This window comes from Notamacropus eugenii, chromosome 4, assembly GCF_028372415.1.
Source record: "Notamacropus eugenii isolate mMacEug1 chromosome 4, mMacEug1.pri_v2, whole genome shotgun sequence".
NCBI lineage: Eukaryota > Metazoa > Chordata > Mammalia > Diprotodontia > Macropodidae > Notamacropus > Notamacropus eugenii.
In genome coordinates, this window is record NC_092875.1 from 410,456,738 (window position 1) to 410,484,200 (window position 27,463).

At 36.6% G+C, this 27,463-nt stretch overlaps 1 pseudogene; it reads right to left on the reverse strand.

Annotated features, from left to right (window-relative positions):
* The window catches only part of LOC140502663 (NADH dehydrogenase (ubiquinone) complex I, assembly factor 6-like), a 63,652-nt pseudogene that overhangs the window by 17,417 nt on the left and 18,772 nt on the right, over window positions 1-27,463 (reverse strand).

Sequence of the window (27,463 nt, forward strand, 5' to 3'; positions counted from 1 at the left end):
GCCTATTTTCCATAGTTTATATAGTGTTGGAATTAATTATTCTTTAAATGTTTGATAGAATATACTTGTAAATACATTTGGCCCTGGAGATTTTTTCTTAGGGAGTTCATTGATGTTTTGTTAAATTTATTTTTTTCTAAAATGGAGTTATTTAAGTATTTTATGTCCTGATCTTTTAATCTGGGCAAATTATATTTTTGCAAGTATTCATCCATTTCATTTAGATTGTCAGATTAATTGGTATGAAGTTAGGCAAAATAGCTTTAGTTTCCTCTTCATTGGTGGTGAATTCACTCTTTTTAATTTTGAAATTGGTTATTTGGTTTTTCTTTTTTTTTTTAAAATCAAATTAACGAAAGCTTTATCTATTTTATTGTTTTTTTTTAAACCAGCTCTTAATTTTATTAATTCAGTAATATTTTTACTTTGAATTTTATTAATCTATCCTTAGATTTTCAGAATTTCTATTTTGGTAGTTAATTAGGGCATTTTAATTTGTTCTTTTTCTAGCTTTTTTAGTTGCATGAGCAATTCATTGATCTCCTGTCTCTGTTTTATTGATGCAAGCATTTTGAGATACAAAAATATGCCCAAAGAACTGCTTTGGTTGCATCCAATAAATTTTGTTACATTGTCTCATTATTGTCATTCTGGTTAATGAAATTTTTGATTGCTCTATGCTTTGTTGTTGGATTTGTTCATTCTTTAGGACTGGATTATTTAGTTTCTAATTAATTTCCTTATCTTTCCATCGAGCTTTATTACATGTAAGTTTTGTTGCATCATGATCTGAAAAGGATGCGTTTAATATTTCTGCATTTAATTGTGAGAATTTTAAGACCTAATACATGGTCATTGTGAAGGTGCCATATACCTCTGAGCAAAAGTTTTACCTTTTATATCCTCATTTAATTTTCTCCAGAATTCTATCATACCTAACTTTTCTAAATTTCTATTCACTTCCTTAACATTTTCTTGTTTATTTTGTGGTTAGATGCATCTAGTTCTGAGAAGGGGAGGTTGAAGGCTGCTGCTAATATAGTTTTGTTCTCAATTTTTTCCTGTAACCCACTCAACTTTTCCTCTAAGAATTTGGATGCTATTCCACTTGGTGCATATGTTTAGTATTGATATTACTTCATTGTCTATGATACCTTTTAGTGAGGTGTAGTATCCTTCCTTATTTCTTTTAATTGGATTTGCTTTTGCTTTGTCAGATCAGGATTGTTTCCCCTGTTTGTTTGTTTGTTTTTTTTACTTCAGCTGAAGCATAATATATTCTGCTTTAGCCTTTTTCCTTTGTACTGTGTGTGTCTCTGTTTCAAATGTTTTCTTGTAAACAACATGTTGCAGGATTCTAGTTTTTAATGCACTCTGCTATCTGCTTCAGTTTTATGGGAGAGTTCATCCCATTCACATTCATAGTTCTGATTATTAACTGTGTGTTTCCCTTCATCTTATTTTCTCCCCTGTTTAATACTTTTCTCTTTCCTTTCACACTGTCCCTCCTCCCCAGTGTTTTTCTTAGGACTACCATCTCTTTCAATCTGCCCTCCCTTCTGTCAACACTTCTCTTTTCTTTCCCTTTTCCCTCCTGCTTCTCTATAAGGTAAGATAATTCCTATATCCTACTAAGCATGTACGTTATTCCCTATTTGGGCTAAATCCATTGACAATAATGTTCAAAAAATGTTTGCCATCTGCTTTCTTTCCCTCTACTGTAATAGGTCTTTTTCATCTCTTCATGTGATGTAATTTACTTTATTCTGACTCCTCCTTTCCTCTTCTCCTAGTACAATCTTTTTCCCCCTTAATTTTTTTATATCATTACATCAAAATTAACTTATGCCAGCATCCTCTGTCTATGCATAGTCCTTCTTATTGCTCTAATACAGATAGAGTTCTCAGGAGTTACAAGTATCATCTTTTTTTGTGGGGATGTAATAGCTTAATCTTATTGAATATTTTTTTTTCTTTCTTTATCTTTTTGTGCTTCTCTTGAGTCTTTTATTTGGAGATCAAATTTCCTGTTCAGCTCTGGTCTTTTCTTCAGGAAAAGTTTGAAAGTCCCCTATTTTATTGAATGTCCATCTTTTCCCCTGAGAGATTATGCTCAAATTTGCTGGGTAGTTGATTCTTGACTGTAACCCAAGCTTCTTTACCTTACAGAATGTCATATTCCAAACCCTCTGATCTCTTAATGTAGAAGCTACCAAGCTCTGTGTCATCCTGACTGTGGCTCCTTGATATTTGAATTGTTCATTTTTGGCTGCATGCAGTATTATCTCCTTGATCTGATAATACTGGAATTTGGCTACAATATTCCTCAGAGTTTTCATTTTGTGACCTTTTCCAGTAGGTGATTGGTAGATTCTTTCAATGACTGTTTTACACTCTAGAATACCAGGGCAGTTTTCTTGACAATTAGAAAGATGTTGTCCAGGCTATTTTTTTTGTTTGTTTCTGACTTTCAGGTGGTCCAATAATTCTTAAATTATATCTCAAGGATCTATTTTACGGGTCACTTGTTTTTTCCAATTAAGTATTTTATATTTTCTTCTATTTTTTTTCATTCTTTTGATTTTGTTTGATTCTTGATGTCTCATTAGAGTCATTTACTTTCACTTGCTCAATTCTAATTTTTAAGGAATTATTTTCTAAATTTGTACTTTCTTTTCCATTTGACCAAGTCCACGTCTAAAGCAGTTGTTTTCTCCAGTTTTTGTGCTTCCATTTACAAGTTGCTTTCCTGTATAACTGTAATTTCTTTTCCCAATTGTTCCTCTACTTCTTTTACTTGATTTTCAAAATTCTTTCTGCATTCTTCCAAGAGGGCTCTTTGGGCTTGTGACCAATTCATCTTCCTCTATAAGACTTTGCAAGTAGGCATTTTGACATTGCTGTCCTCTTCTGAGTTGGTACCATAATAGTCTTCTATGATCAGGGCTCTTTTGTTATTGTTTGTTCACTTTTTTTTTTGACTTTTGTTAATTTATTTTTAGTTTTCAACATTCACTTCCATAAGATTTTGAGTTCTAATTTTTTCTCCATTTCTCCCCTACCTCTGCCCCAAAGTGGTATGCATTCTGATTACTTCCTCCCCCAATCTGCCCTACCTTCTATCCCCTCCTCTCATCCCCTTCTTTTCTATTTTCCTGTAGGGCAAGATAGAATTCTATTCCCCATTGCCTGGATAGCTTATTTCCCAGTTGCATGTAAAACAATTTTTAACACTCATTTTTAAAACTTTGAGTTCCACATTCTCTCCTTTCCTCCTTCTCCACCCACTGTCATTGAGAAGGAAAGCAATTCAATATAGATTATACATGTGTAGTCACACAAAGCACTTTCATAATAGTCAAGTTGTGAAAGATTATATTTTCCTCCATCCTTTCCTGCCCCCCCCATTTATTTTATTCTCTCTTCTGACCCTGTCCCTCCTCAAAAATGTTTGCTTCTGATTAACCCGCCTTCTTTTTGACTTCCCTTCCATCATCCCTTTCCCTCTCTTATCCCCTTCCTTCCTACCTTCCTACAGGGTAAGATAGATTTTCATACCCAATTTAGTGTTTATGCTATTCCCTCCTTAAGCTAAATCCAATGAGGGTAAGCTTCACTCATTCCCTCTCACCTCCCACCAACTTCCCCTCCATTGTAAAAGCTTTTCTTGCCTTTGACTCATTTAAAGAAGTTGTTCTATGCTCCTAGGGCATAGGAAACACTGTCCCATGCTTCTTGTGCTGGGAGCCAGGTGTCTGGTCACTGGCTTTCTGCACTGGGGCCTCAGGTGTTAGTGGCTTGCCTACTGCAATTTGGTGGCCCAGTGTACTTGTACCTATCATACCAGGATTCTTGGACTGGCAGTTTGCCTGCTACACTTGGGCTAGAGGCCTCACAGCTAGCTTGCTGTGCCACTTGCCTTTTGAGCCAGGCCTGAGGGGCCTAGGTTGCTGATCTGAGTAATGTTTAGAGCCTCTCACTGGCTTGCCCAGAAATGATCTGTGCTGGGCTGCACTCCCCTTCTACCCAGGTGAGCCTGACCTTCCTTAAAATTCTTCTAAGTGGTATTAAACTGGAAAATTGTTTCACTCAATCTTTTTGTGGGTTATGTCACTCCAGAATCTGTTGAAAGGCTTGATTTAATGTTGTTGTGAAGGGAAACTAGGGAGAGCTCAGACAACTTTTTGATTTCTCTCCACTTTCTTGGCTCTACCTCTTTAGTTCTTTCCTTTAAAGATCCTGAAATGTCTTCTCAAAACTTAATAGCCATATTTCACCATGTTTCTGAGGTAGACAAGCCACACAACCTACAAACATACTTATTTCCCCTTAGGTTCCTAGTCTACTTTACAATAAAAGAGGACAAAATAGATCAAAATGAACATTTTAATATTTCATTTGGTCAATTTAAATTTATTTAGTTAAATCCTACTCATGACTTCAAAATAGTCTTCTCCTATCAGAAGTAGATATGTGGTTGGTTTGCTTTTCAAAATTCTCTCAATCAAAATTTCATCCCTCTGTAGCTGAATAGAAGCCGAGACTTTGAAAATTCTTCCTTAGCTCACCTAAACCAGATTGTACAACCAGTTTATGATATTAAATGATTTATCTCAGCAAAACAAACAGAATCATGTGAGAAAATGGAAAAAAAAATCTTAAAAGCTTATATGCATAAGTGCATCATTATAGGAATTGATTCTCTATTTAAGATATTCTGATCTTTGCCAGGTCTAGTTTCACTTCTGTAAAATAGAACAAAGTATAAAGTTACCATCAGGTTAATTATAATAGTATTTTCCACTCAGATTTTTTACAAAGCTATTTGATTTTTACCCATTTATCTAATTTAAAGTCTCTTTTTCAACTCATTGGATTATCCATTTGTCAATTTCATCTTCAAGTTGGTTTTTAGTACTCCACCTATTTCATCTTCAAAACAGGATGTTTTTGACTTGTAGGTACATCTCTTTCAGGAGAGCACTTTAATTGTAAGACTCTTGTTTTGAGTTGTTATGGTTGCTTATTGTTCATCTAGACAGGGTTTTTAATCTGCATTTTAATATGATTGCTTTCCTTTGTATTCTTGCATATTTTATTTTATGTATTTAAAAATATTGTGAATTGTCTATAGATATCACTGGACTGTCAAAGGGGTTCCAAGCTCTGTTATATAATATTTGAAGTCAATGATACTCATCCACAATTCCATTATTTATTCATTAAACAAATCTACATTGAGTACCTACTATGTACAAAACACTGTTATAGACACTACTTAATTATTGTACTATGTTAAGATAGAGTAAAATTAAGCTTCAAGTTGAAAACTAAAATGCATATAAACAATAGGAATCCCAGAATTCCCAGAAACAAAACTCTATGTGATATTCTATTTGGATATTACTATAATGAAGTGGCATTTAAAAGTCAGATGGACCATATGCAGATAACAAAATAAAACAAATTCATGTTGAATAATGTTTAAAAGAATTGGTCTAGGCCAAAGGTTCTTGAGATTTTTTTGTAGCCTTGTGAGGGGAAAATGTGCCTAATGATAGTTCATGATGCCTGCTTACCTCAGAAACAGGGTGATAGATGGCTGTTGTTGTTGAAGAGATATTTAGTATTTCTCTAACATATGAGTGGGAGTGCCCTTTATCAAGTACCTTTATAGACAGATTATGAACTACAACACTTGGGGAGTCTCATTTTTTTGTTTGTTTCTGGTAGCATTCAAGGGTAGGAGGTCCTATTTACCTGAAGTGAGGGCACCATGCACTAAGTTGGGTGATAGGGGAAGGTCTATTATGTCTATCTCGTTGTTAGGCCCTGTGTGAGACTTGGGTTTGTGTTTTAAGTCTATTTCATTTTTCCTTTTCAGTTCTGGAACAGACAGTAAGATTTCTGAACCTGGACTCCAGCCATGGTGACCTTGGAGACAAGATTCTAGACAATCTGTTGCTCGTAGCTCATCAGGAAAGCTCTAAGAAGCCAAGATCCCAGTATGCAAACTCAAGGGGCATTTGTACTTGGAAGCTTGTGGAATGATGCTACAAGAAACTGAGCCAAACTGCAAACATAATCTCCTTCCCATCCCCAGACATTGAATCTAGTGTAAGGGGGCAGGGAGGGAATTATATTCTCCATGTGTTGGGAGAGGATGTTAATATGCTTGTTCTTGTGTCTTTGAAGTAAATATTACTGCATATAAACTAACCTAAGTGGTTAAAATGGAACTGGAGTGCTAGGATCACCTAAAATTGGTGCAACAGAATTGGATTGAGCCTATAATAGAGATTAGATACTCCTACCCCCTTTAGGATATTGGGAAGAGGTGAAATGTAACCCACTGGACTCTTTGACAGTGGGGATTAGTGGCATTACCCTTCCCAATAATGCATAATCTTGTGAAAGATAGAGGACCGTTGTAAATTTGCATGAATTTGTTGATTTAGGAATGGATTTAGCCGAGTTCCTATGAAGCTCACAGTCCTTTAACCTAAATTCAGCATAGTCCAGACCTATGATTTCACTAATGCAATGAGATCCAGGTGAGGAAAATCCCTCTCCTAATGCAGATAAGCATTTCTTGTACAACTTAACTTTAGAGAGTTGTCTGTATCCCTAGCATGTTAAATGACTTCATGATGGTCTCATGGCCTCCTTGTGTCAGAAATAGGACTTGATCTCAGGTCGTTCTGACTACAAGACTATAACCTTGTCAGCTATGATAAACTTGCCATGATGTTGTAGTATTGCTCAATTTTCCAGTGTTTCTCCTTTGTTTCTTGGTTACTGTACTTGCAATCGTCTCTATGTATGCCAAGGGAGAGTGATTTCCACTGTGCGTAAGAACATCTGTACTTACACTTTTATTTCATGGTTGAAATGAAACATATGCAGACAGCCATTTCAATTAACTTCCTTGAGGATTACAAGTACTCATGGGAAAGCTATCTGTGCACAGATCTGAGTTTGGAGGGAGCCAGGGAGCAAGGATAGTTGATGACCTTAAATAGCACTCAATATCTACCTGCACAGCATACTTTTTAAAGTCTTCTCAGTGATCTAAATAGTTTTATTTACAATTTTGGGGGATACATACTGGAGAGAGATATTAACAGAAAGATCATACAAAGCTTCTTCTTTGAGCAATGAGCACCTCATTAAGTAATGGATCTTGTTTCACCAAGTTCAGTCACTTCTTTTTCTTTCTTGAATCATGAGTAGAAAACCAGTCTTGGTGACTGGATCAAGGCTATGTGATTTTTAAGTCAGAATTAGTTTCACCAGGACAGTTTGAATTCTGACTTTGCTTTTTATCTGGTAGCATGACCCTGAGGAAGTCAAATAAACACCATGAGGCTCATTTTCCTCATATGAAACTGTGTGGGTACAATAGACCACTGGATTTGCTTAGAGCATCTGTATTCAAATCTCTCTTCTTCCAGTTACTACTACTACTAGTCACCTGTGTGATCTTGGGTAAGTGGCTTAGCTTAACTGGATCACAGTTTTCTCAAGGGTAAGATGAAGGGGTCAGATGAGAAGACCTCTGAGGCTGTCTTTCAACTATGTCTGTGATCCTACAGTTCATCAAATGGCATAAGTAATATGATCATCACTTGCCTCCTAGAATTTGATGAGGGTAACATGAAATAATTCATATGAAGTTCTGTATAAATATGTGTAAATCATTATGTAGATTTCTAGTCTTACCTTGACTTCCTATTTTATTGATTCTTCTGCTTTGTTATGCTGTCCTTCATGATTTATCTTTTTTATCTTAATTTAGAAATGGCAAGAGTTCTACATTGGAATTCCAGTCTAGAATCTCGCAGTTGAAAACAACTTGCAAATTCATTTATTCTACCTTGCCCCTCTGACATATCCATGAACCTCTGCTACAACATTCTCAGCCTCCAATCTCTCCTCAACTACTTTCAGGGACAGAGATCTCACAACATTACGGAGCAACCTTTTCCATTTTGGGCCAGTTGTGATTATTAAGAAAGTCCTACTAAAGTAGGAGCAAAGTATTGAGCCAAATCTGCCTTCCCAAACCTTCTATCCTTAGCTGTGGCTATTTCCTCTGGAGCCAGATGGACTGAATCTACACATTTTTTCTATATAACAGCCCTTCAACTTATTTGTAGATAACGATTGTGCCTCCTCAAATCTCCTCCTCTTCAAGCCTTGTGTTTTTTTTCTATTGATTCTCAAGTAATAGATGTATAGTGTTATTGTGCTTGGAAGACCTTGGAAGGGATGTGTGTGTGTGTGTGTGTGTGTGTGTGTGTGTACATACAATTGTGTGTGCTTGGAAAGAGAAAAAGGAGGAGAGAAGAGATGGATAGGAACGAGTTGGGGACAGGCTGTGGTAGTAAGGCATAGTAGCTAAATCGTTGACCTCAGAAGGCCTGAGTTCAATCCCTGTCTCTCAGATTGTAAGTTACAGAGAAGGTACTGACCTGCATTAAATGGTGAATTTTCTTTATCTGGGAGTACCATGACCAGTGAAATCCCAAGTGCAGTCTTTATTTCTGCTCTTTTCTATTTTTACTCTTTTATATCCAATTTGGTGCTGTTGTTCTGGACTTTTGTGGTCTTCAATGCCACAGAGCCTCATAAAATGCTGTGTGTTAATCCTTAGGATGTTAAAACTTAGCCTTCTTTAACACAAGATTAGAAAGTTGCCTTTTGAACTCAATGGAGCAAGATGAATGGCCCTGCTAACTTCATACCAACTTGCACAAATAGGTTGAGATTTGGATTCAGAGGAAACTAAGGTTCTAATCTCACTTCTGGCACTGCCTAATTGTGGGCAAATCTGTAAATATCTTTTAGCTTCAATAAATAAAATGATACAGTAGTATTCACATTAAAATGCTACCATTAGGATCAGATAATATTAGATTTATAGCCTGAAGAACTCTAGAGGTCACCTAGTCCAACCTCCTGATTTTATAGATGAGGTAACAGAGACCCAGAAAAATGGAGTAACTTGTTCAAGATCATATAAACAGAGCCAATATTTGAACTCATTTCTTTTTTCAAATCTAGTGCTCTTTTCCACTGTACCATGCTGCATAGACTTACATTTGTTGGGTTTTTTAGTACTAGTCAAAAGCAGAATATAATCTGTGGCATAAAATTAACAATATACATGAAACTACGTTCCATGTGGGCAGGGGCTATTTTGTTGTGGCATCATTAATGCCTAGCATATTGCCTTGCCCGTGTTACAGTAGTGCTTAATAAATGAGTTGCTGAATTACATTGCTAAATAGAACTATCCCAGTAAATATACAGTAATGGTACCACAATACTTGGCAACTGCATAGGTCTGTGTGGTGAGGAAAAGGAACTAATCCATTGATGCAGAGTGACTTCAAGATTTTGAAACTGGGAGGTTAATGATATTCCCATAAAATGGGAAATTTGGAGGTGGTAAGGATGGGGAGTTACATCATGAATTAAATTTATTTGCATATTTACAAAATTACATTTCTGAATGCTGTCTGGGGACTCAAATGCAGGGAATCCTATCCTAAATCTCAGTTAGGGTCCCCAGCCATACTGTCCCCCAAATGTTCTTGCTCCCTGTGGTACCATATTCACCCAGCATGTGCTCCCTTCTTCTCCCCCACAGCCATGGTCTAGAGTCATATTTGATGAGTATCACCAAGCCTAACTTCCAGAAACTAGAAGAGGGGAAATTCCTTCAGCATCTACTGTTCTTAGATGAAAGGTTGTGAGGTAAAATTTCTAGTCTGGTTCCTGACAGAGCTGTCCTCAGGGCCTACTGTTTGTCAGTTCAGTGGAGTCCACCTTGAGGAGTCAACATTTCACTCAGGCTCCACCTCAGCTGCAAGAGGTCCTGCCCTTCCTGAGGTCCTCCCAAGTTTTCTTAGGAGAACAACTGCTTTACCCCTTTATTTTTGCTTCTCTATGTTCATTTTGAGGCAATTTTCTGTCTATTTGGAGGAAAACTGGAGGCTGTGAAAATTTCTGACCTATTCTGTCATCTTCCCTGGCCATGTTAATTTTTTGTGACCAGTGAAATATCCAGTTGGAGGTTGCAACTCTATTACTTGCTATCTGTAAACATTGAGCAGATAATTCTTGTTTTAATGTTAATGAAGAAGGGTAATCTTAAAAATGATGGATAGAAAGGGATTCGACTCTTGTTTATACAGCTGTTTCAGATTTGGATTGGATTTTCCTCAGTCCAGTTCCAAGACTTTTTTTTAATTAGCATTTTATGAATGAAATAATGGAGGCAACTAGGAATCTTGGCACTTAGACAAATTCAGTTGAGTCAAGGAAGTGAATTTATGGCATGACCATTCCCAAGCATGCTTGAAGGAGACTGGAGATAGAGGAAATGGAAGTTGAGGAGGTCAGAGTATTTGAAACAGAGTAAGCCAGGACCTGAAAGTATTAGGGAGGGGAGGGAATGACATGGAGGACAGATGTCAGTTACAAGATCTATACTGGATGGAGTGACCTTTATTCTTAGAAAACTCTTTCCTTCACTTCCCTTCTCCCTTCAGTTTTATACTTTCCTACAGTTAAGTCCGTTCCTTTCCACCACTCATTAAGATGTCACATGTTGTCTTCAATTATAGAAAGTTATCTAGCAATAAGAATAAGTTTAGGGAGATTATCTAGTCTCTCTGGTGACCTTCAAATACCTTTCTGAATGGTGAGGTTTGATCAGAGGCAGGAGAAAGTTCTATATATTGCAGAGGATTTTAATTAGATATTCATTCTAATAAATATTAGGGCCATATTTGAAGCATTTCTAGTATTGTAGGACCTTTCAGAGTTTGTACTGTGCTAGGAAAATAGGGTTAATGCCTACCACGGTAAAGTACCAGAGTAGGAGCTTACTGTGGGACCCCAATGACAGACTATGTTTCTTTCAATAAGAATTAGCAAAGGTAGATCTGGACTATTGCTATAGAACTCTAATAGATTTCCATGCCTCAGGGTTCTTCCAGATCACGACTGCCAAAGTGATTTTCCTAAAGTATAAATCTGACCTTATCATCCCCATACTGAAAAAAGTTCAGTGGCTCCCTATTACTTTCATAACGAACATAAAGTCCCCCTTTTGCCCGTCATCAACTGACCTCTTCCTACCTTTCCAGGCTTCTTATGCTTTATTCCCCACCATGGCCTTAATGATCCATTCACACTGACTTTCTAGTCCTCTCATACAACACCCCATCTCTCATTTCTTTTGCCTTTGCACTATGACCTATTTCTGGAATATTCTCTCCTAATTTTTTCCTCTTAATTTCCCTGGCTTCCTTTAGACTCAACTAAAGTTCCATGTTTTGTAGGAGGTTCTTCTAGTCAACTCATCGGTTAGTGTCTTCTAATATATTTTCATCTATTCTGTATACCTTCCTTATACACAACTTATGTACAACTTATTCACCTGTTTTCTCTCCCAATCAAATGCAAGGTCCTTGAGGGAAGGGGTAGTTTTCACTTTCATTTTATCCCTAGATTTTAGGACAGTGCCCGGCACAGTTTATTGACTGAGCAAACAGAATCTTCTTTTGGTGTGTGTTTGTGTGTGCGTGTGTGCGTGCGTGCGTGTGTGTGGCTATAATTCAGATAACTCTCAAAAAATATCTAGTAAATGGCAGAAAGCAGGAAACCAAAGGAGTACTCAAATCAAGGAAATCACAGAAGTCTGAAGCAGTCAAGTACGTATCCCATGCAGAGATGTCATATTATTCTATTTCATTGCCTTGGTGCCTTAGTGATGAATTCAGTTTTGAAGATTTTTGAAATAGTAAGAAAAAAAAGGAACAAGTAGTTAGGTTTAGAGTTGATCAGTTGATCTCTGTAGAGCCGAGAGAGAAGGTATCCACCTTGTGATGACAACACAATCTGATCATTTGTACTCTAAAAAGTCCCCAGTTCTAATTATAACCAGGCATTTCCTTATACTTTATCTTCCGGTAATAGTGAGATGAGGTTATTTCAGGTCATTTCCAAACATTCTGAGAAACAACTGTCTGTAGGATATTTGACTGCTTGTACACTTTTTAAAAAATTTATTGATGTATTTGTTCTTTACATGACATAGTTACAGATTACTCCCACTTTGTTTCATGTCTTTTGTATCAAAGTAAAACATCTAATTAAAATTAATAAGACAATGACCTAATCTTCAGGGATATGTAACATTCCACATCTGTAGCACACATTTTTCTATTTTTTAAATTAATAGACATTTTTTCTCCTCAACCCCTACCTAATTAAAAAAATCTTGTAATAAATATGCATAGTCAAGAAAAATAAATCTCTCAATTGTCACATACAAAAATAGCTCTCATTCCACACCCTAAATTCATCACCTCTCTGACATATTTGGCATGCTTCAATATTGGTTCTCTGGAATCATGCATGGTCATTATATTACTCTTAACAGCTTTCAAAGTTGTTTGCTTTTGCATTGTTATTTTGCATTGCTTTTGCTCATTCATTCTTCCTCAATTTATAAAAGTCCTCAAAATTATTCATTTTTAATAATATTGATGTTTTTGTAAAAATCATTCTTCTAGTTCTGTTCACTTTACTCTGTGTCAGTTTATATAAGTCCTTCCTTGTCCTTTGGAGATCATATTTCTTATTTTTAAAAACATAGTACTCTATCATATTCCTATGTCACATCTTATTCAGTCATTCCCCCATTGATGGACATCCTCTTACTTTCCAGTTTTGTGTTTTGTTTTTGCCACCAGAAAAAGAACTATTATAAATATTTTGTATATAAAGTATCATTTTATCTTTCATTCCTTCATTTTCATTCATCAAATCAATATTTATTAAACATTTGCTCTTGAATACTGTTTTTCTCTATATTTATGTGATGTTCTTCTTCTTTGGTCACCATCCAACCACTCTGGTAGCTTCTTTCCTGGATTATCATCTATATCCTATCTTTTAATTGGGAGTAAACGCCAAGGACCTAATCTGTCTCCTGAACTCAAACCCTCAAAATGCCAATTACCTATGAAACATTTCCACTCCCTAAATCTGAAGCACAAAGGTCTCTGGGAGAAATGATAAGGCACTTCTTAAGTGTTTGCTTTGTTTGCAAAGCATTATTATAAGAAATGTGGATACAAATTGAAAAGTATGAGAATTTCTGCATTCTAACTGGGGAGACAAAACACACACACACACATACACACACACACACACAAAAGGTTTTAGTTGCAAGTCAGAAAGGTCCTGCTCTCCTTAGGATGATGCATCAAAGCAGATCATGTCTCCTTTTAAATGTCATTTCCATGTACAAAATATTAGTTTGTGACAGAAGCATCTGAAAGTGCCAAGGACTTTTGGCAAGAATTTTCTTTTCTTGCTCTTCAGGAGTTATGGCCCTAACACCTGCAGGAGCAGTTGCTAGATCGCATTTCTACAGGGGTTGTTTTCCAGGGTGATGGTTATAGACAATGGGCTAGAAATATTGCTTTTCCCACAGGTCCTGGGCTGTCTCCACTGGGGTACGAGGGGAGATGGTGGTCAAGGTGGTGGTACTGGTTTGACTTGCTTGGTACATGCCACCTCTCATCTTTTTTCCTCAAGGATCTTGCTGCTTCAGCTAAGTTAAAAGGCTATCAGAGTGACATGAATGTCACAGATGATAGGGGAGGTAACTTGGACTAATTCAGTGGAGAAGAAATGGTGCTACTTCCCATATTATTGTGTTGGCCGATGCTATGTCATGTCATATCAGTTCTGTAACTAAACTGAGAATCAGAAAAGTAGAAAGGGTTCCTCTGGTGAATGTAGTCAGAAATCATAGAATCATAGAATTTGAGAGAGGGAAACTCTCTTTCCATTTAGCTCAACTTATGCATGAAGAGAACCCCAAATATAATATACCATACAGATTGTCATCCAATTTCTGCTTGAACACTTCTAAGGAGGGTCATCCATCATCTCTTTTGAATCGCTCCGACTTTTAGGACGTTATCTTCCTTACATCAAGATAATATTGGTTTCTGTATAATTTATCCCTGTTGCTCCCAATTCTGCCCTGTGTCCTCCTCATGACAATCCACCAAATACATGATAACAGCCATCATGTCCACTCTCCTACTTTCTCTTCTCTAAGCTAAAATAAAAAAAAAGAAAGCAAAAAACAACACACACACACACACATCTAGTTCTTTCAGTCAATCTTCATTTGACATGAACTCAATGTCCTTTACTCACCATTATGGTTGCTCTTTTTTGATCCTTTCTAGCTTATCAATACCTTTCTTAAACTTTTATACACCAAACTGATCATGATAATCCAGATGTCTGATGTGTGCAGAATATAGTTGTCTATCTTTTTCTCAAAGTGCATTTTTTTTTTATTTTTATGTCTGTGTCATGAGAAATATAGGAAGAGAATGAGAGGAGGGTGGGACACACGGATAAAGACCCCCACCCAAGCTCAGAAGAGTGACAAGAAGGGGGGGATCTCAGCCCAAGATTACCCTTTTCTGAGGGTACTGAGCTATGCTTCCTCCCTCAGCCAAGGCCATGCCTATAATCCCATGAGTCTGTATTCCCAATGGAGTTGTAGAAGGGGGGAGAAGTGGGATGAAGTAGGGAAGGAGGGATGGTACTGCCAATCAGTGGCCCTATAGGTTACAATTCCTCAAGATAACCACCAGAGGGAAGTGTGGCCCTAGAGAAGAACGAAGCTAGAAAACTTGCCCAGCATTCTCCATTTCTTAAGAGGATGATCTTTTTCTACATCCCTCTCTTTTGGTCCCCTTCCTCCAATACTGGTGAGCTCCCAGACTCTCTATGGACACTTTCCTTTTCCTGGAAGATATGTATTTATCTTTGAATGCAGCCCAAGGTCACATTAACTTTCTTGGCTTCTGCATCACACAGCTAACTCAGTTTGTAGTCCACTACGTTCCTAGATCTATTTGCTGAATAACTGATATATTGTACTTCTGAAGTTGATATTTTGTACCAGTATAAGACTTTACAATCATATATATTAAATTGTTTTTTTTTCTTTTCCTTTTTTTTTTTTCATTTTTTTTCCTTCCTTCTAATTAGGGTTTCCTATCTCTCCTAGATGAGAAGCACAATGACCACTCATAGTGAAAATTCACTTCACCCCTAGGTAAACTTCTAACACTAGAAGGACACTTGTTTCTATGGTTCCTTCCTCTGATTGGCTAGTTCCTCCCAGAACCTAAATTTTAAGGAAATTTTAAGGATCATGTTTTGGCAGCATTATTTCATTCCTCTTCAAGTTCTCCTCCTTGCTCTCCAGACCTTACCCTACCATGTTCCTGAATAGATATCTTTTTTCTTCTCCACTTTTTGGTTTCCTTTTTATTATCTATTAGAATGTAAGCTTCTGAGGGTAGGGATTGTTTTTCTTTCTGCTTGTTTTTATATTCCCAGCACTTAACACAATTCCTGATGCACAGAGCTTTCTAAATGCTTGTTGATGTCACAATATTTTTACAGTACCAGGGTGCATTCATCTTATTAACTGCCTTTTTCTATGTCCTATGCATTTCTTTAAAAAACCTAAGTGGATTGATGATTTCCCTAAGTATCCATACTGGTTCCTTTAGACAAATTCCATTTTCCACTTAAATGGAGCTGTTTCTTTAGTATCTTCAGAATTTCACCTTTAAGCTCCTCTCAACCCTCTTGAACCAAATTTTCCACTGGCAATGTAGTTCATAGGCTGCTATTTTTCCTCTCATCCTTTGAAATTTGATTTTCCAAAATCAAGAATTCAAGCCAGACTATGATTTGATTTCCTCTTCTTTTTTATCATGGACTTTAAGACAGAATGGCCATCTCTTCCCCATCCCTTGGGGTTTCCATCATTTCCCATCCAGTGACCAGGGCCTCCTTATTAGGGAGAATCAGATGTAGGATAAATATTGGACTCTGATTTCCTTACTTAATTCACTGCAGCTATGGGTAACTTGTCCACTGTGGGTCATCTAAACCTGCATTCTCATTTCATGGTTTACACTATCCAATAAACAGCATTTACTGTGTACATTTTCTTCATTCTAACTTTGTGTTAAAATATGGTGCTGGATGTGTATACACACACACACACATACACACACATTTTAATCAAGGAAGATGTTTTAATACATATCATAGATGTTCAGTTTTTAGAACTATAGCTCAAGTGAATAAAAATTTTAAAAATAATATTAGATCTCCTCCCCAACCAAAATTTGATATTATTTGGTTTTGTCAAAAGATAAGTTATTTCTTTGGAAGAAATGGAGAGGTGTAATTCAGTCCAGAGTAATTTGGGCTAAATATATTTATTGATATATTCATCCATTAAGCTTTTGTCTTTCAAGATAAATACTGGGAACTCCCATAATTTGAGTCACTTAGAGTGGGACTGGACTATTACCAAATATAATCTGGGAAATGATCTTCCAATAGAAACTGTTGAAGACAGAAGAAATAGCAATCCATCTTTTGCATATCCAATTATTGTGAGTCTACCTTGCATATCATCAGCCTGAGATGCACAGACATGCATGATGATAATTTTTTTAAAAAATGCGCCCAGGATACATTTGCTGTCATCTTTCAGCCTGAAGGAAATGCTATCTTTCTATCACGAAGAAGCCAGAACGTAATTTGTCAGAACATCTTCTGAAAATTCTAGACACACATGATGACACACACACATTATTTAGGGTATCTAGCTTATTCAATGAGATCACAGCAATTTGCTTTAGTTTGTATGAAAGGCACCAGTATTAAGCTGGTTGTCATCTTCCTGTATTATTCTGAATATGCTAACTGGCATTGTATATACACCAAACAAAGCAAATGTACACCAGAATTTGAATCACCAATATTACAAAGCTTTTTGAAGACTATGAAAACACTGGATTTTATACCATTAAATGAAATCCATTTTCATCTTTGTGTTTTAGTTAAATTAATATTAATATTTGAGATAGTAGAAAAATCTGCTTTGGTGCCTTCTTTGTTAAACAAGAGTTGACAACTTAGAACCTACCCTGCAATTACTAGTGAGACCCTTGTATTTTAGAACTGTATTGGATTTCAATTTCATTATTTTTCAAGCTTTTATCCACCATTCAGATGAAGCATAATTGTCACTGAAAATTAAGTTTATTTTAGCAATGATCACTAGCTTGAAACAAAGACTTTATCTCCACCCTTTCTTACCCTAATTCTTACTACAACAAGGAATCGATCAAGTGACTGAAGGTCTTCTTATAGCTCTTTGATAATGCTGTATTAAACACTTCACTTTTTCATATTTCATATCCCAATAGTATAAATTATTTTGGTTATGCTGTTGAAGACTCGACCTATAGATACATTATGTACAAATCAATTGTTTTAGTAAGGAAAAAGTAGTCCATTGTGGGTTGGGGGGCATGTTAAATCATATGTGCAGTATCACATGGATAAAATTATTCATGAATTGAGTACATTTTTTATGGTTTATATGTTTATTGTTATGTAGACATAGTTTTGTATAGAAATATCCTCAGTGAAGTTATAAGCTGTTTTTATTGATTTGATTTCTTTTTTAAATCACTTTTCATATATATGTATATACATACATACATACATACACACATACATACATACACACATGTACACACACCCATATATATGTTGAGAGTAGAAGGAGAGATGAAATAAATGTCTCCAGTTTTGTAAACTATCACTTTTGGTAAGACCAGGAGAAGCAAACAGATGCACTTGTGTTCACGTGGTATACTGAACCCAAAGCTAAGTTGCCAACAATGGTGTAATCTACATTGTGATGTTTTTACGTTCCTTCTTTTTTCACCAATTACCCTCAAAAGGGAAGACTCTTCTGACCTTCCTAGCCTGCATTTCTTTTCTGCTTGTCGAAGAATCCATGTTCTAGATCTATTTTCTCTAAATTCCCTGTTCTCTTGTTTACCTAAGGACAGCTCTTGGCCTATCAGTTCTCCTTAATGTTGTTCCTGGTGTCCTTTCCATTCTTTATTTCATTCAAGAGAACTTACCTAAGCTTCAGGAAAATCGCTTTGACAGCTTAGTGTAGGGTTGATTGGAGTGGGAAGAGACTTGAGGCAAGCAGACCCCAAAAAAGCTATTTTAATAATCTAGGAATGAGGTGATAAAGGCCTGGTCTAGAGTGATAGCAGTGTCAGAGAAGGGGAGAGAAGTGTCAGAGTGATGTTTCAAAGGTAAAATTGACAGGTCTTGGCAACAAATTGGATATGGGGATGGTGGCAGCAAGAGTGTGGAATTGAAGATGATTCTTAGGTTTTGAGCCTGAGAGACTGGGAAGATGGTGTCCTCCACACTAATAGAAAATTTAAAAAGAAGGGAGGTTTTAAAGGAAAAGATAATGCATTCACTTTTGAATATGTTGAGTTTAAGATGTTTATGGCACATCCAGTTTGAAATGTCCACTAGGAGACAACTTGCAATTACAGATGTGAATCTGGAGGTCAGCATAGTGGTTAGGGCTGAATAAGTAGATTTGGAATCATCATCAGAGAGGTGACAATTGAATCCATGGGCACTGATGAAATTACCAAGTGAAATGGTTCCTCACCCCTGGATAGAGGGAGAAAAGAGGACCCTGGACAGTTTCCTGGAGGATACCCAGGGTTAGCTAACATGAACCCAGATGAAGATCCAGCAAAGAAAACTGAGAAGTAGAAAAGTAGGAGGAGAACCAAGAAGAGTGGTAGAGAATTGAACTCCCCTTTCTTACTGTCATCCCCTTCACTGTGAGACTACTGAAGTCTCTTTCTCTAAACCCCACTTTAACTCCCTCTTTCCAATGAAACTTTTCCTTGATCTCTGTCCTGCTACTTCTTTCCCTAGCAGGAACCAATCTCTCCCTTCTCAATTTTTTTTTTTTTTTGCGGTCTAGAATCCTGCTTTTCACTTACCCTCAAGAAAACTCTAATCTGATAATAGGAACAAATCATGGATACAAATTACTGATCCAAAGCATAATGTGCTTGAGTTCTATGTCAATTGTCTTTGTATCCCATGTATCTAGCACATCAGTGCTTGATAAGGGTTTGTTGAATTTATTCACACCAATTCAGCTATCATATCACTGTATAGTTAAGGCTTTTCTGATCCTTGTTGCAAGTAAAAAGATGACATATTAAAAACATGGGAGAGGGAGAGGGAAACATCACAAATACATTAAAGAAACCTTGGAAGTGGTTTAAAAAATCAAATTCATATATCATTTTATATCATTTAAGTTGAAAAACTTAAGTAGAAGTGATTTTATGTTCCAATAAAAAAAATTAGTATGGACTGAGGATAAAGGTTTTATCCTTTTGAAAAAATGTGAGTGAACTGGAGATGCAGAGAAGACTAAATAGCATAGTTCAAAAGAGAGAGAACAATTCCTTTGAACAAAGACTAAGAGAATTGGCATTAATCCTTAAGAGATACACAGCTGATGGGTGATGACTCTATTACTGATTTTTTATGAGGTGGAAGCCAGACTGGCTTTTCCTTATACCTGGAAGACCCAAAATGAGGATATAGGCTTATGTTAAATCTCACATTTGGGTTGCATACGAAGAGGGCATTCATTTTGTTTTTTAAACATTTGGAGAAAAATGTTTGAAATTAGGAGAAAATAGAGTATTTTTAGATGCTTTAGTCATTCACTTCCTAATGGCATGGGACAGGAGTGGAGCTGCCATATATTTATATAGAGCTGTCTAAGATACTTTCATGTTCCTTATCTGATTTGATCCTCATGTCAACTCCAGAGGCAAGTAGTATCTCATGACATCTTTCGTTCTTTTCCAGTTTGATACTATCAATCTGTAAATGAAGTTTTGGTTACTGGCATTGCTTATTTGCATTATTTTAGACTGTTTTACACAATTCACTTTAATATTCAATAAGAACCTATTACCTATAAATGGTCGGTGGGGACACAGCATGATATGGACAGAGAGCTGGTTTCAAGAGTCAAAAAGACCTAGGTTCAAGTTTTACTGCTGACATATACCATGTCACCCAGGAAAAGATTTTTTTTTTTAGTTTATTTTTAGTTTTTCAAGCAACTCATCAGGAATTTCTGATACCAATGATATTACAAATTTGGTACATGGAAAAAATATAGAAGGCAAATTAAAGCTGTTGTCCTATTTAATTGCCCTGTCACTCTGCTCTCAAGAGACCTGGGGATGCTATCTCACTAGATCATGCACTTTCAAGAACCCTGGGATTTTCCATTGGCTAGCTGTACTACTACTCTTACAACCATCGGACTTTTTTTATTCACCTTGTAGCTGAACTGCCTTACATATATTTTATTCCCCAATTATAGTGGGAATTTCTTGAGAGCAGACTGTTTTTCTACTTGTTATCTCCAGACCTTAGTATATCAGTGTATATTAAGAGCTTAATAATTTTTTTTCTTTTATTTAAAGAGTTAGGTGATTGATCATAGAATCAAATATTTAGAGGTAGAAGAGCCCTTAGATGTTATTTGGTTGAACTCCATATTTTTATAAGTGAGGAAACTGAGGCACCAATAGGTGAAATGATTTTTCCCATAGTCACATAAAAAGTTAATAGTAAGGACATGATTCAAATACAGACCCTCTGGTTCTAAACTCATTTTTCTTTATACTATACCAGACTACTATAAGGAAGTCATAACACATCTAATATTCCATTACTTTTTATACCTCAATTGACCAGCCCTAAATTGACTCCTTCATAATCTACTTCTCTAAGCACCTCTCTCTTTCTGCTTTTCCAAAACCCTTTCAAAGCTAGCAACATTCTCATGGACAGACTCAGCACAAATATGATATTTCCCATTCTTTCTGAAAATGGGGAGGGGGAGGGTTAATGACCCATAGGACTGTGTGTCTTAATGTTCCCATATCCTTCAATCTCCTATAGTGACACTTGTATGCTTTCGCAACTTTGCCTTATTTTCTATTCAGCTGCCCTAGCCAGAGCATTAGTATAAACACTGATTTAGTTCTGATTACACCTTCATTTTGCGCTTGTCACTCGGGTGTTGAATTTGAGTTTTCAGCCTTAATTCTGTATACAAGCGTTTATGCAAACTGTTGGGTTGGAAAGGAACTGAATGGGCAGGGAGGAACTGTCTATGTACATGGTGAGTGTTGCCAAGGAAACAATTCCTTTGTATACATTTGGAACAGTGACTGAGTTTCAAATCAAGGCAGCTCTCCTGGAAGAAAGGGTAGAATCGGAAGAAACATGTAATATTCCTTTTGAAAAATACAGGGTGAGGCACAAGAAAGTCCATAGTTGAAGAACAATAAACAATGTGCTCAGATCATGTGTCATTAAAAGAAATGACTTATCTTTCAGTTTTCTTTGCATTAGGAAAAAGTAAACAATTCTAGAATGACTCTTCCTGCCATCATTCTTTTTCTAAATATAGATATAGACACGTATGTATATCTATATTTGCAATATACAATATAATTATACACTTGCACAACCACATATATCAATGCCCTCCCAAGTGATTGTTAATTAATAAAATTCTGATAATTAATAGCCATTTTAGGGGGTCTAGACGTTGAAGAGCCTGGTAGAGTGCCTAAGGAACTAAATTTGGGGTTATATGTCATCCCTGGAAGAAATCCCCTAGAAGAATTATTCATGATTAATGTATGCTCACCAGTATTTCTTTACTCCCCAGTTCAGAAACTGCATATGTAAGGTTTTTCCTTATGATGTGTTTGATTTTTGCATGCATTTTTTAATGCTTAGGAAAGCTTGGAATTAAACAATCATACAACCACAGATAGAATTTTAACATTTTTAAAAACAAAGATCAGTTGATGATGAACTCCTTGAGAGCAGGTAATTGTTTCATGATTTGTATTTGTTGCCCCAGGTTCTAGATCAGTGCCTAGAACATAATAATAAATGCTTGTTGACTGACTGATATCACTGAGTGCCTTTATTCTGAAGAAGAGAAATCAATTCTCCTCTGCATGCAGGGAGAAAAGCACAAAACTGAGTAGCCTCTTTTTTGTACTCCCTCTCCCTCTCCCTTCCTATCCGTCATTCCATCATTCCAAATGTACAAGCCCAAAGAGCCTTATCTTTTATGACATAAAATGTTTAGCACCCTGAGTTAATGACTATGAAAGCCTATGCTAATATCCCCTATGTCATTCAAATATTTCTCTGAGATGGGGAAGGACAGAAAGTGAGATATAGGTTAAAGGTGGCAAGATTTGGGGCAAAGTTGCAAGACTTGCTTCTTAGCTCAGTCTTCCCACTTGGTTCCTTCACTTGCATGATTTATCTTAATATGTGAGGGGAAATAGGGAGGTAAGCCAGTATCCTGTGATGAATACTGACTTGAGAGTCTTAAGGCCTATAGATTAATTTTGATTTCTGGATTCTAACTAGATCTGTGACTTTGAGCAAATTATATCACCTTTTTGGCCTCAGTTTCCTTATCTGTAAAACAAGAAGTTGGCTTGCATGACATCTGAAGCGATTTCTAACTCTGAAACTGTATGATTCACTGTATGTTCCAGGCCCTTTCTTTTGATCTCTTTGTGAAATCGACATTAGAGAAATCCTACTCACCTCTCTATTCCTCTTCTTCGTATTCCTGTGTAAGTGAGCCTGAGTGACCTTGAAGGACACCTCTGCAGGCTCTAGCAGGTTTCTTTGTTGCTGGAGAGGTTTCAAATATTGTTCAGATGACAGATTATTTCTGTTTTCTGTGGACAAACCTAAGGTAATATGGCAAACCTAACCACTAGCAGGTTATTAAATATTAATTCTTTGACCATTACAATCTATAAAGCAAAGACAAATATACAATGGCCCTCAGTGTTGTGCATCCCTGCTTCCACTTCTACAGTGACATAGAAAGAATAACAGAAATGGAGACAGAAGGTCCTAAGAATAACAGTTTCAGTCCATTTGTAAAGGTTAATTTAGCTCTTAGTCTATTAAATGTGGGATCATCAAAGAGGAAAAGAGCCTATAATGTACAATAATATTTATAATATCTCTTTTCATAGTTGCTTCAAACTGGTAACTAAGATGGTGCCTATATATTGCAGAATGACTAAATAAATTATGGTATAGGAATATAGAGGAATACGATTGTGCCCTAAGAAATAATGAAATGGACAATGTCAGAGGAAACTGAGAAGATCTCTAGGAAATGACACAAAGTGAAGTAAGCAGAACTTGGAGAACAATCTACACAGTGACATAAAAATTATACAGGAAAGACTATTGAAAGATTTTAGAATTCTGATTAATTCAGTGATTAACCACTGATTGAAAAAGACAGAATAAGAAACATGCTACCCAACTCCTGATAGAGAGGAGATGGACTTAAAATTCAGAATGAGACCTTGGAGGGAAGGAAAGTGTTAGAAGACATGAAAGGCAGGAAGCAACCAGGAGCATTAAATATCAAAACAGGGGAAATTTTTATTTGATCCTGGAGGTCATGGGAAGCCACTGAAACTTATGATGGGATGTAAATGGGAGAAGTGTGTGTGTGTGTGTGTGTGTGTGGTGAGGGGATGGTTAACTTTATGCTTCAAAAATTTACCTTGGCAGCTGAGGGAAGGATGGTTTGAAATAGGAAGAGATTTGAAGCTGGAAGACCAGTCAGAAGGCTATTGTAATAGTCCAAGAAAGAGATGATGAGGCTCTGAACTAGGTTTATGCTTGTATGAGTTAAGAAAAGGGAAAGTATACATGAGATGTTATGAAGAAAGAAATAATAAGATTGTTCAATGGATTGGATATATAGGATGCGTGAAAGTGTTAGAAATCTAGAATGACACTAAGGTGATTGGGAGGATGTGGTACCCTCAACCATAAGAAGGAAATTCAGAGATAGGAAGGGATTTGTGAAAAAGGTAATAAATTCTGTTTTAGACGTGAGTTTGAGATGGTTATATTACATAAGGTTTGAGATGTGTAATGAGTAATTGAAGAAGAATGATGGTAGCTCAGGTGTTAAACTAGGGCTAGTTAAAAGAATATTGGAATCTGCATAAATATAATAATACATAAGATAAAAATTGAACCTATGGGAGCCAATGAGATTGAAAAGACAATGACTAGGATGGGACTGTAGGAAGTGAAATGATGGCTATAACATGTGAATGTGAAACGGATGAAGAACTAACAAAGGAAACTGAGAAGGAATAATTGTTAAAAGTAGAGCCACTGGAGCAGAAAAAAGGTATTCAGAAATAGAAAGCAAATAAAATTAAAAAAATTAAAAAATGTATCAAATGCTTCAGAAATCAAGGAGAATCAGGATTGAGAAGATGTCATTAGATATTGTGATTTTGAGATTATTGACAACTTTGTAGAAAGCAGTTTTCAGTGGAGTGAGCCTGGAAGCAAGATTTCTGAATATCTAGAATCTAGTGAGGGAAAGAGTGGTGGAAGCTTCCCTTACAGAAAGGTTTCTCAAGGGGAATAGTCACAAAGATAAAGAGAGATATGGATGATAGTGGAAATGGTTTGATCAAATATGTGTTTTTTTATGGATGGGGAAAAGTAAGGACATGTTTCTAGAAAGTAGGGAAGGAGGCGATAGACAAGGATAGGTGGAATATAAGAGATTATGTGGAAATGATAGTGGCAGTAATTTGTTAGAGAGATTGGGATGGAGTGGGATCAAGCGTCCATAGAGAGGGGTCCACTTTTTCAAAGAGAAGGGCCACTTTACTATCGAGACTGTAATGAAGAAAGAGATAATGGTAGAAGATGCTAGTGATATGAGATGAATATGGTTTAGGTATGTGCTTCAGTTCTGATCAGTGGTATGTGTATAGGAAAAGGAAGTGACAGTGGGATTAATCTAGAATTGGAGTTTCACAATATGTGATCAACAGGCGGACAAGAGGACAAGAGTGTTGAGGGTGGAAAATGGTGTTAAGTTGACTTGGTTCATCAAACATTAGAAATGGAAGGGAGGAGAGCATGGGTAACGTGGGGGTTATGGGCTGGATAAGAACTGAGGGGTGTAAGGAATACAAATCACAGAAAGAATAATGAACATAGAAGAAATGAAAGATTATGATCAGATAAAAACACTTCTGACTTCATGAACAAAGTAGAGCTCTTGTGGTGATGGCAAGACCAAGGATGTAGCCATCTATTTCTGTATGTAACTCAGTTAAAACAGGGGAGTAGATCAATGTGTTGAGTAGATTGAGGAATTGGCAATTTAGGGTATCTGAGGGGGTGTTAATATGTATGTTGAAATACTCTAGTACTCTGAGGGCAAGAGAGAAAGAAAAAAGAAAGACTGTGAGGTAGACACTGAATTCATTGAGGAAAGAAAGAGAATAGCCCAAGAGTCTTAAGATAAAAAGTTACCAGTATATGGTTTGGGTGATAAATTTACATAGCATTAACATCAAAGGAGAAGGGGTTGTTTAATGAAGGTGGTAAAGGGAGGATATAGAGGGAGCAATGGGGGCCAAGAAATATTCTGATTGCGATCAGTGAATTAGATATATCAGAGAAAGTGTAGCCAGTACTGAAAAGTGCATGTAGGAAAACAGTGTTGTCAATTGCAGGGATGTTGAACTCAAACAGAAATGGATACTACCTGACTGCATATTGATGTAGAAAGCCACAACTTAACATTATCTATGCTGTATTATCTTTTTATTGATCTGAGCAAGCATTTCACAATTATATTTTAGTTTTGCAGGATGTTTCACCCTGTGGACCCTGAGTTTGGCACTTCTTACAGAGGGAGCAATGTTTCAGTGAAGACCAGAAGACTGAAAGAATGGGAAAGAGGTTTAAAAATAAAGGGTATTCTTCATTGTGTAGTAGGAATTCCAGAGGGCATAATGCAAGAGGCAGGTAGATCTAGAGATAACAATGGATAGGGTGGATAGGGTTGAGGTGGAAAGGCATGAGGAAGTAGTAGGGGGAAGGGAGTAAGGTTTGTACATAACAGAACTCCAAAAGGTCAACAGCGAGGTTCAGGGTGAGTGTGTGAAGTATTATTAATCAAGTAATGCACATCAGAAGCCATAGTAAGAATGTCATTGGAGAAAGGTATAATCAGAAAAAGAAGTGAGACAGTCCTGTAGCAGGATCACAAATGGATGAGTGGTGAATGTTTGGATCTGTTGATATTTAGCCCATGCCAAGAGTGCTAACAAAAAGTACTTTTGTGGAAGATATAGATAAGAATCATAAAATATGAAAAAGCATGAAAGGCTTGAATCTAATGCTTCAGTGGGAGTACACATATTAATAAAAGCACAATTATGTTGAAATGCATTGTGGTACAATGGAAAGAACACTGGTAGAGGATCTAGGTTAAAATATGACTTTTAATGATTACTATTTGTGTGAATCTGGCAAGATTTCCTGGGTCTCAGTTTTCTCATCTATGAGACATGAGAGGGTTGAATTAGATGGTTTCTGAGGTCTGATTAAAGTTTCCTAACTTTGAGTCCCTGACTGAGGTTGTAGAGTTATTATTCATTTAAGTTACCTTTTTGTTTACCTCTGGTTCTATAATAATTATTCATAGTGGGCTTCTATGTTTTCAGCCTTCGTTCCTAAACTAGAGCTTTTGTCTAGGGCCAGGTTTCTTTTTCTGCTTTGCTGTTGGGTAAAGTAATCTGACTTGTTTGATTACCTGAGTTCCTGTGTTCACTTGCCTCTACTACTTATCAGCAAAGGAGATTTTACTCATTCTGTTTTGACCTGAGTCAATCTTTCTTTAGCTGCCTGGTGGCCTTCTTGCTCCAGAGAGCTCATTATATGGATGCCAAAGTTAGTGCACATGCCTGATCTACATAATCCACTCTAGATCAGAACTACCAAGCTTAAGACATCTCCCAGCTTCAGCTTCACTGGTAGCTGGGGTTGAAAGCATGTATCATTATGCTTGGCCATTGTATTTTTTGATCATTATTCAGTCTGTCCTTATTTTAGGTTTTTGTTGGATAAAGTGTATGGGATTTGAGTTCTCTGTCTCTGCTCAGGGAGCCACCACAGGCAAAGGGTCTATTTCTGTGTGTATGTGTGTGTGTGTGTGTGTGTGTGTGTGTGTGTGTGTGTGTGTGTGTGTGTTTGTATGGTAAGTTTGTAATACAGTGCCATATAGATAATAAAACTGGATAGGTATTTGATGAGTAGGATATGGTGATAGGTTAGACCTGTTTTAATTCTGAACTTTCCAAAAGCTCTTTTGGCCCTCATGCAATAAATCTTGACTAGTTTGATCTTAGACTTCCATTTTTAGAAACATAGTCTGTCAAAAAACCTTAACCCAGTGTTATACTGGTGTAAATGTACACAGTTAAGAAATATGAATGAGCTAAATACCATGAAATCTTTATTCATCTCTCTTTCCTAGGATATAAGTTTA